Source organism: Macaca mulatta, chromosome 13 (genome assembly GCF_049350105.2).
Source record: "Macaca mulatta isolate MMU2019108-1 chromosome 13, T2T-MMU8v2.0, whole genome shotgun sequence".
NCBI lineage: Eukaryota > Metazoa > Chordata > Mammalia > Primates > Cercopithecidae > Macaca > Macaca mulatta.
This window is the reverse complement of record NC_133418.1, coordinates 51,873,323-51,882,490: the sequence shown is the minus strand read 5'-3', so window position 1 is coordinate 51,882,490 and position 9,168 is coordinate 51,873,323. Positions and strand designations below refer to the sequence as shown.

General features: G+C 38.2%; 1 pseudogene across 1 annotated transcript; it reads left to right on the top strand.

Annotated features, from left to right (window-relative positions):
• Positions 1 to 1,039: 1,039 nt before the first annotated feature.
• LOC705183 (succinate dehydrogenase [ubiquinone] iron-sulfur subunit, mitochondrial pseudogene) lies at positions 1,040 to 2,021 on the top strand (annotated as a pseudogene). Its single transcript, XR_012868.5, has one exon. The product of XR_012868.5 is annotated as a succinate dehydrogenase [ubiquinone] iron-sulfur subunit, mitochondrial pseudogene (transcript).
• The last annotated feature ends 7,147 nt before the right edge of the window (positions 2,022 to 9,168 follow it).

Here is a 9,168-nt window from a genome sequence, read left to right as displayed (position 1 = left end):
TTATTTTCTTTATTGTGGAAAAATATGGAAAATTGGGGAAAACACATCTTGTGTAACACGTAGAAAGGCTGCTGTTTATTTGTGTGTGTGTGTGTGTGTGTATATATATATATATATGTTTTGTAGGGATGCTGGGACAAATTACCACAAACTGGGTAATAACACAGATTTATTCTCTGCCAGTTCTGGAGAAAAAAGGCTGAACTCAAGATGTCAGCAGGGCTACCCTCCCTTCAAGGGCCCTAGAGAGAATTTTTCTTGCTTCTTCCAGCTTTTGGTGACTCCAGGAGTTCCTTGGCTTGTAGCTACATAACTCCAATCTCGGTATCCGTCTTCACATGGCCATGGCTTTCTCTGTGTCTGTGTCTTCTCTTCTGTCTCCTACACAAGGATCGTTAAATTTAGGACCCATCCAGATAATCTAAGATGAGCTCATCTCAAGATCATTAACTCAATTATATCTACAAAGACACTATTCAGGAGCGTGGGTATTAGGACATGGAGAGATATTTTTAGGGGTCATAATTCAACCCATTACAACGTGTTGGGGGGGATATATATAAAAAAATATATATATATACGTTCTTTATGCACGCATATATGGAGAAACAGAAAAAAAAAAAAGCTACGATTCTACTATTCACATTTTGATGCATTTTCTTTTTCTTTTCTTTTTTTTTTTTTTTGAAGTGGAGTGTTGGTTTGCTCTGTGGCCCAGGCTGGAGTGCAGTGGCCGGATCTCAGCTCACTGCAAGTTCCGCCTCCCAGGTTCCCGCCATTCTCCTGCCTCAGCCTCCCGAGTAGCTGGGACTACAGGCACCCGCCACCACGCCTGGCTATTTTTTTGTATTTTTAGTAGAGACGGGGTTTCACTGGGTTAGTCAGGATGGTCTCGATTTCCTGGCCTCGTGATCCGCCCGCCTCGGCCTCCCAAAGTGCTGGGATTACAGGCGTGAGCCACCGCGCCTGGCCCACATTTTGATGCATTTTCTTCAGGTGTTGGTGTTGGTTTTGTGCACCAATAAAACTTTTAAATGAGGAGCCAAGATGGCGGCGGTGGTCTCACTCTCCTTGAGGCGCTGGTTACGGGCCACAACCCTTGGCGGAGCCTGCCTGCAGGCCTCCGGAGGAGCCCGGACAGCCGCAGCCGCAGCTGCCCGTATCAAGACATTTGCCATCTATCGATGGGACCCAGACAAGGCTGGAGACAAACCTCATATGCAGACTTACGAAGTTGACCTTAATAAATGTGGCCCCATGGTACTGGATGCTTTAATCAAGATTAAGAATGAAATTGACTCTACTTTGACCTTCCGAAGATCATGCAGAGAAGGCATCTGTGGCTCTTGTGCAATAAACATCAATGGAGGCAACACTCTGGCTTGCACCCGAAGGATTGACACCAACCTCAATAAGGTCTCAAAAATCTACCCTCTTCCGCATATGTATGTGATAAAGGATCTTGTTCCCGATTTGAGCAACTTCTATGCACAGTACAAATCCATTGAGCCTTATTTGAAGAAGAAGGATTAATCTCAGGAAGGCAAGCAGCAGTGTCTGCAGTCCATAGAAGAGCATGAGAAACTGGACGGGCTCTACGAGTGCATTCTCTGTGCTTGCTGTAGCACCAGCTGCCCCAGCTACTGGTGGAACGGAGACAATTACCTGGGGCCTGCAGTTCTTATGCAGGCCTACCGCTGGATGATTGACTCCAGAGACGATTTGACTGAGGAGCACCTGGCCAAGCCGCAGGACCCGTTCTCTCTACACCGCTGCCACACCATCATGAACTGCACAAGGACCTGTCCTAAGGGTCTGAATCCAGGGAAAGCTATTGCAGAAGTCAAGAAAATGATGGCAACCTATAAGGAGAAGAAAGCTTCAGTTTAACTGTTTCCATGCTAAACATGACTTAAAACCAGCTCAGAGCTGAACATAATTTATATCTAATTTGAGTTCCTTTAAAGATCTTGGTTTTCCATGAATACAGCATGTATAATAAAAATTTTAAGAAATAAAAATCCTTTTAAATGAAATTTAATTCATAGATGATATACAGATTTGATCTATTTTTCCATAATGATTTTTCCATCTTTAAATATTGATTTAAAACATAACTAATGGTTGCATCATAAACTATCTTAAATGTGCTATATTTTATTTAACCATTCAATTAATATTGAAAACATAACTTTTTGGTGCTATAAATAAATGATGATGTAGTGAACAAAGTAATAAAAATCTAGCTTCTAAGGAACAATTTGTTGTTTTTGCCACCTCACATACATTACTTCTTCTTCATAATATTACCTTAATTTTTCTTGGGGAAGTAACATTCTTTATTGGATAATGATTGGCAAGACAATCAATTAAGATGCACTGAATATTTTTAGATTAAAAATAGATGTGAAACCTAACTTAGGATAGTTGGATGCTCTCTCCATAGCAACTGAATCTTAAGACTGAAAACAGCTGTAGCTGATTCATCTGGTAGCTGATTCATCATGTAGCTGTTTCATTGCTTTGTGTTACCTGGTTCTCCAGAGTCATCCTGGTTCCTGCCCTTTTGGGGCCTAACTTTTCAACTTTCTCTTTCAGTTCTATGAACTGAACCAAAAATTTATGTTTTATTTTGTCTGAGTTGATTTCTGCTTTTGCAAACAAAGAATCTGAACTTCTACAAGGTGAATACTTCATTCATTTGTTTTTGGTATTTTTTGCTTTCTAATACAAATATTTAGTAATATAAATTTTCCTCTGAGAACAATTTTGTTGTTATACAAAATTGTTTTCTCACTGTTACTTGTTTTTGTTTTTGTTTTTGTTTTTAGTTGGAGTCTTGCTCTGTCGCCCATGCTGGAGTGCAGTGGCGCAATCTTGGCTCGCTGCAACCTCTGCCTCCTGGGTTCAAGCAATTCTCCTGCCTCAGCCTCCCAAATCGCTGGGACTACAGGCACGTGCCACCATGCCTGGCTAATTTTTGTATTTTTAAATATGGGGTTTAGAGATGGGGTTTTACCGTGTTGCCCAGGCTGGTGTCAAACTCCTGACCTCAAGTGATCTGCCGGCCTCAGACTCCCAAAGTGCTGGGATTACAGCCGTGAGTCACCATGCCCAGCCTGTTACTATTTTCTGAATAGACTTTTATTCTTTTACTTGAGTTATTTGAAAAGATGGTTTTAGAACACCAATTGATTTTTTGATTGATTTTTTTGGACAATATCCCAAAGCCACACAAACACACTATGAGAAAAAAGAACTACAGAACAATATCATTTGTGAACATATATGCAAATATCATCAACAAAATACTAGCAAACCGAATCCAGCAGCACATTAAAAGAATTATACCCATGACCAAGTAGGATTTATCCCAGGAATGGAAAGTTGGTTTAATATATGAAAATTAATCAGTGAAATACACCACATTAAAAGAATGAAAGATCAGCCTGACCAACACAGTGAAACCCCGTCTCTACCAAAAAATACAAAAATTAACCGGGCATGGTGGCGCATGTCTGTAGTCCCAACTATTCAGGATGCTGAGGCAGGAGAATCACTTGAACCCAGGAGGCAGAGGTTGCAGTGAGCCAAGATCGCGCCACTGCACTCCAGCCTGGGTGACAGAGTGAGAGAGTGAGACTCTGTCTCCAAAAATAAATAAATAAATAAATAATAAAAGAGAAAATCCCACATAATAATCTCAATTGATGCAGAAAAAGCATTTGACAAAATTCAACACTCTCTCATGATAAATACACTCAATAAAATAGGAATAGAGGGGAACTTCTTCAACATGATAAAGGCCATCCACAAAAAACCCACAGAAAACATCACACTCAATGGTGAAAGACTGAAAATCTTTACACTGAGAACAAGAACAAGACAAGGATGCCCACTTTTGCCACTTCTATTAAACATAGGACTGGAAGTCCTAGCTAGAACAAGTAGGCAAGAAAATGAAATAAAAGACATATTGGAAAAGAAGAAGTAAAATTATCTTTATAAACAGATGACATGATCTTATACACTGAAGAACCTAAAAAATACACGCGTGTGTTCACACACACATACACATATACAATAGAGCTAACAAGTGAATTCAGCAAAGTTGCAGGATACAAAATCAGCACACAAAAATTAGTTGTATTTCTATACACTAGCAATGAACAATTCAAAAAGGAAATTTAGAAAACAATTCCATTTTAAAAATCAAAAAGAAGATACTTAGAAATAAATTTAACTAAAAAGGGACAAAACTTATTTACTAAAAAAAAAACAAAACATTGCTGAAGAAAATTAAAGAAGACATAAATAAATGGAAAAAGATCCCACTTCATACATTGGAAAACTCAATATTGTTAAGATAACAGTACTGCCCAAAGTGATATACAGATTTAATGCAATCCCTACCAAAATTCCAATGGCATCTTTTTCTTTTACTGTTTTGTTTTCTCAGAACCAGAAAACCCTTTCCCAAAATTCATATGGAATTTCAAGAGACCCCAAAGAGTCAAAACAATTTTGTAAAAGAACAAAGTTGAAGGACTCACACTTCCCAATTTCAAAGTCTTACTACAAAACCACAGTCATCAAAACATTGTGGTATTGGCATAAGGACAGAGATATAAATCAATGCAATAAAGTCAAAATAAATCTTCATATCTATTTGGTTTTTGACAAGGCTGTCAAGACTATTCAATGGCAAAAGCACAGTCTCTTCAATGGTGTTTTGGGAAAACAGGATATCCACACGCAAAAGAAATGAAGTTGGACCTTTACCTCACACCATATGCAAAAATTAACTCAGGATTCAGGGAAGCACCAAGAATCTGTCTCTCCACCTAGACAACAATTACAATGGCAGCATCTGTCTGATGTAACTATTTTAGAACTCTGGAGTCTACTGAAAGATTGCAACTTCTAGGAAAAGGTCTGGACCCTAATAGGTAGTTAATTTCAGTCAATTTTAGCTCTTAGCACAGTAGCAGTGATTAATTCCCACTCCTACCCCATGACAGACAGCTGTGCATGGGTTCCTGTAGTAGATACAAACAGCCTGTGGGAGCCAAGGGTGGGCAAAAAGGACCTTGTCCTTCAGCTATCAGGGATCTGTGCTCTGATGGCCTACTGCTGCTTCTAATCACAGAGGTGAAGACAAAGGCACTTGGGAAGGCTGAGATGGGAGGAATATTTGAGCCCAGGAGTTGGAGACCAACCCAGTCAACATAGTGAAATCCAGTCACTACAAAAAATTTTTTAAACTAGCTGGGCATAGTGGTATGCACCTGTAGCTCCAGCTACTCGGGAGGCTGAGCTGGGAGGATCACTTGAGGCTGGGAGGTCAAGGCTGCAGTGAGCAGTGATCATGCCACTGTACTTCAGCCTGGGGGAGAAAGGGAGATTCCATCTCAGAAAAAAAAAAAAAAAAAAAAAAAAAGACAATGAGGCAGCAGCTATTGTTGTAGTACCTCCCTCCATTGTTGCAACTCCCTCCCTCTCTAGCTGAAGTGACTTCCAGGAGATTTAAAGGGCTAATGCCCTTTATTTCCTCCCTTCATTTTACTTTTTTTCTTTTTGAAAGCTAGACCAAAAAAAGTAGTAAACCGTTTAAAAAAAAAAAACTGCATAAGCTCAGCCTTCTGAGATTAGAATTAAAACATAATTCTAACGGTTGCATCATAGACTATCTTCAATGTGCTATATTTTGTTTAACCATTTAATTAATATTGAACACATAACTTTTTGATGCTATAAATAAATTATGATGTAGTGAACCAACTAACAAAAACCTAGCTTCTAGATTCCACATCCAGAGATTTAACCAACTGTGTATCAAAAAATATCTGTTTATATTTAGAAATGGGTCCTTGCTCTATTGCCTAGACTGGAGTACAGTGGCATGATCATACCTCACTACAGTCTTGAACTGCCGGGCTCAAGAAATCCTCTTGCCTCAGTCTCCCAAGTAGCTAGGACTACAGACATGCACCACCACACCCAGCTAATTTTTAAGTTTTTTGTGAAGATGAGGTCTCACTATATTGCCCTGGCTGGTTTTGAACTCCTAGCAACAAGTGATCCTCCCATTTTGGCCTCCCAAAGTGTTGGAATTACAGATGTGAGCAACCATGCCCAGGCTAAAAATATTTTTTTTAAACTATAAAAATAATACAAATTTAATAACAATTCTGAATATAGTATAACAATTATTTACATTGCATTTATATTGTATTAGGTATTAGAAGCAATCAAGTATGTGAATAAAGTATGTGCAAGTTGTACACAGGTTAAATGCAAACATGCCATTTACATAAGAAACTTGAAAATTCATGCATTTTGGTATCTACAGGGTATCCTGGAACCAATCTTTCACAGATACCAAGGGATGACTATATTTGTCTTCCAAAAGAGAGAAAGAAATTAACACAATCCCAAATAAACAAAAGCTGAGGGAGTTCATTACCACTAGAGCTGCCTTGCAAGAAATGCTCAAGGTAGTCATGCAAGGTGAAATGAAAGGATACTAGACAGTAACTCAAAACCATATGAGGGAATAAAGATCTCAATAAAGGTAAATACATGAGACATTATAAAAGCTAGTGTATTTTAACAACAGTTTGTGGCATCATTTTTTGTTTCTACATGACTTAAGAAATGCTACATGACAGGCCGGGCGCGGTGGCTCAAGCCTGTAATCCCAGCACTTTGGGAGGCCGAGACGGGCGGATCACGAGGTCAGGAGATCGAGACCATCCTGGGTAACACAGTGAAACCCCGTCTCTACTAAAAATACAAAAACTTAGCCGGGCGAGGTGGCAGGCGCCTGTAGTCCCAGCTACTCGGGAGGCTGAGGCAGGAGAATGGCGTGAACCCGGGAGGCGGAGCTTGCAGTGAGCTGAGATCCGGCCACTGCACTCCAGCCTGGGTGACAGAGCGAGACTCCGTCTCAAAAAAAACAAAAACAAAAACAAAAACAAAAACAAAAAAAAAAAAAAAGAAATGCTACATGACAAAAAGGGATGAATACATTTTTTAAAAAATATTAGTCTAAAAGCCAGTATTGCTAGGTGTGGTGGCTGACACCTGTAATCTTGACACTTTGGGAGGCCAAGGTAGGAAGATCACTTGAGGCCAGGAGTTGGAGACCAGCTTGGGCAACATAGTCTCTATAAAAAAATTTAAAAATTATCCAGGCATGACGGCATGCACAGATAGTCCCAACTACTCAGGAGGCTGAGGTGGGAGGATCACTCAGCCCAGAAGTTTGAGGTTACAGTGAGCTACGATTGTGCCACTGCACTCCAGCCTGGGCAACAGAGTAAGACCTTGTCTCTATAAAAATAAAATAAAATAATTTTTAAAAAACATAAAATATAAGCCAGCATTTCCATAACTTTGGTTTGTAACTGTTCATTTTGATTTTTACATAATTTAAGAGACAGATGCATTTAAAAAATTATTAATTTAGGTTTTCAAGCACAAAATGCATATGGATATAATTTTGTGACACTGACAGCTGAAACTGTGAAGATAGAGCTATAAAGGAACAGAATTTTTGTACATTACGGACATTAAACTGGTACAATTTCAAGTTAGAATATTATACCTTTAGAATAGTACATTAAATCTCCATGCTAACCACAGAGAAAACAGCTGTAGAATGTATACAAAAGGAAATGAAAAAGGAATTGAAATTTTTCACTACAAAATATCAATTAAATGTAGGAAATAAGGGACAAAAATCTACAAGGCATTTAGAAAACACCCAGCAAAATGACAGAAGTATCTCCTCATCCATCATTATTTTAAATGTAAATGAGTTAAACTCTCTAATCAAAAGAGATTAGCAGAATGGATAGAAAAACATGATTGAACTATATGCTGTCTACAGGAAGTTCACTTTAGATTCAAAGACACAAAAGATTGAACATGAAAGAATGGAAAAAGATTCTCCATGCAAATAGTAACCAAAAGAGAGCAGGGGTTGCTATTCTAACAATGGACAAAATAGACTTTAAGTCAAAAAAGATTAAATGAGACAAAGAAGGACATTATACATTAATAGGAGGTTCAATGTAGCAAGAAGGTATAATAATTATAAACACTTATGCACCTAATAACAATCAAAACCTGTGAAGCAAAAACTGACAGAATTGAAGAAAGAAATAGACATTTCTAAAATAAATGTTGGAGACTTCAAAACCCCACTCTCAATGGGGAGACTGATTTGAGTAATAATAAAACTCCGGTCTCCCACACAGCTGGCTCTGCTTGAATTAGTCTATTTCTATTGCAATTGATCTGTCTTAGTAAATCGACTTTGTCTAGGCAGCAGGCAGGGTGAATCCATTGGGTGGTTACAGTGCAATCATAGCTCACTACAGCCTCAAATTTCTGGGCTCAAGCAATTCTCCTGCCTCAGCCTCCCAAGTAGCTGAGATTAAGGCACGTGCCTCCATGACCAGCTAATCTCTATTTTTTGTAGAGATGGGTCTTACTAAGTTACCCAGGCCAGTCTCAAACTCCTAAGATCAGGTAATCCTCCCACCTCAGCACCCTAAAGCCCTGGGATTACAGGCACGAGTCACTATGCCTGGCCTTACACTGTCATTCTTATTGGATATTTTAATCTTTTTACAATTCTATGTAGAATATTGTTCTGATTATATAGTATGTAGGGCAATGTAAGTAAATCAATCAGTTCTTAATTCTCATTCCAGCTCTGCCACTGTCTAAGTTGCCTCAACTATAAAATAGCGATAATTTATTTCAGAAACATTGTAAGAATCAAATGAAATAATGATTTGACTTTATGAAAATGTATTACATAAACCATGAAGTATCATTTTTCGTTGGTATTCTGGTATTCTTGATAATTCAATGTATAAGAGTATTTCATTTAACTTCTTTTTCAGTTAAATATGTTTTTTGATGAAAATGTATTTTTAAAAATCAAAAAGGGCTGAAATTAGTTGTAAAGTAAAAAGATAGAAAAAATAGGAATTATGAAGTTAAGAGATTATTCTGGTCATTGTGGATAGCAAGTAGAAATGGTACTAATTTATAGCACTCATAATTTATACATGAAACTAAATAATCATGTTTATCAATCAAAACAAAATGAAAAAGAAGAGAAAAGCAAAAAAAGCAGACATAAAACTAGAA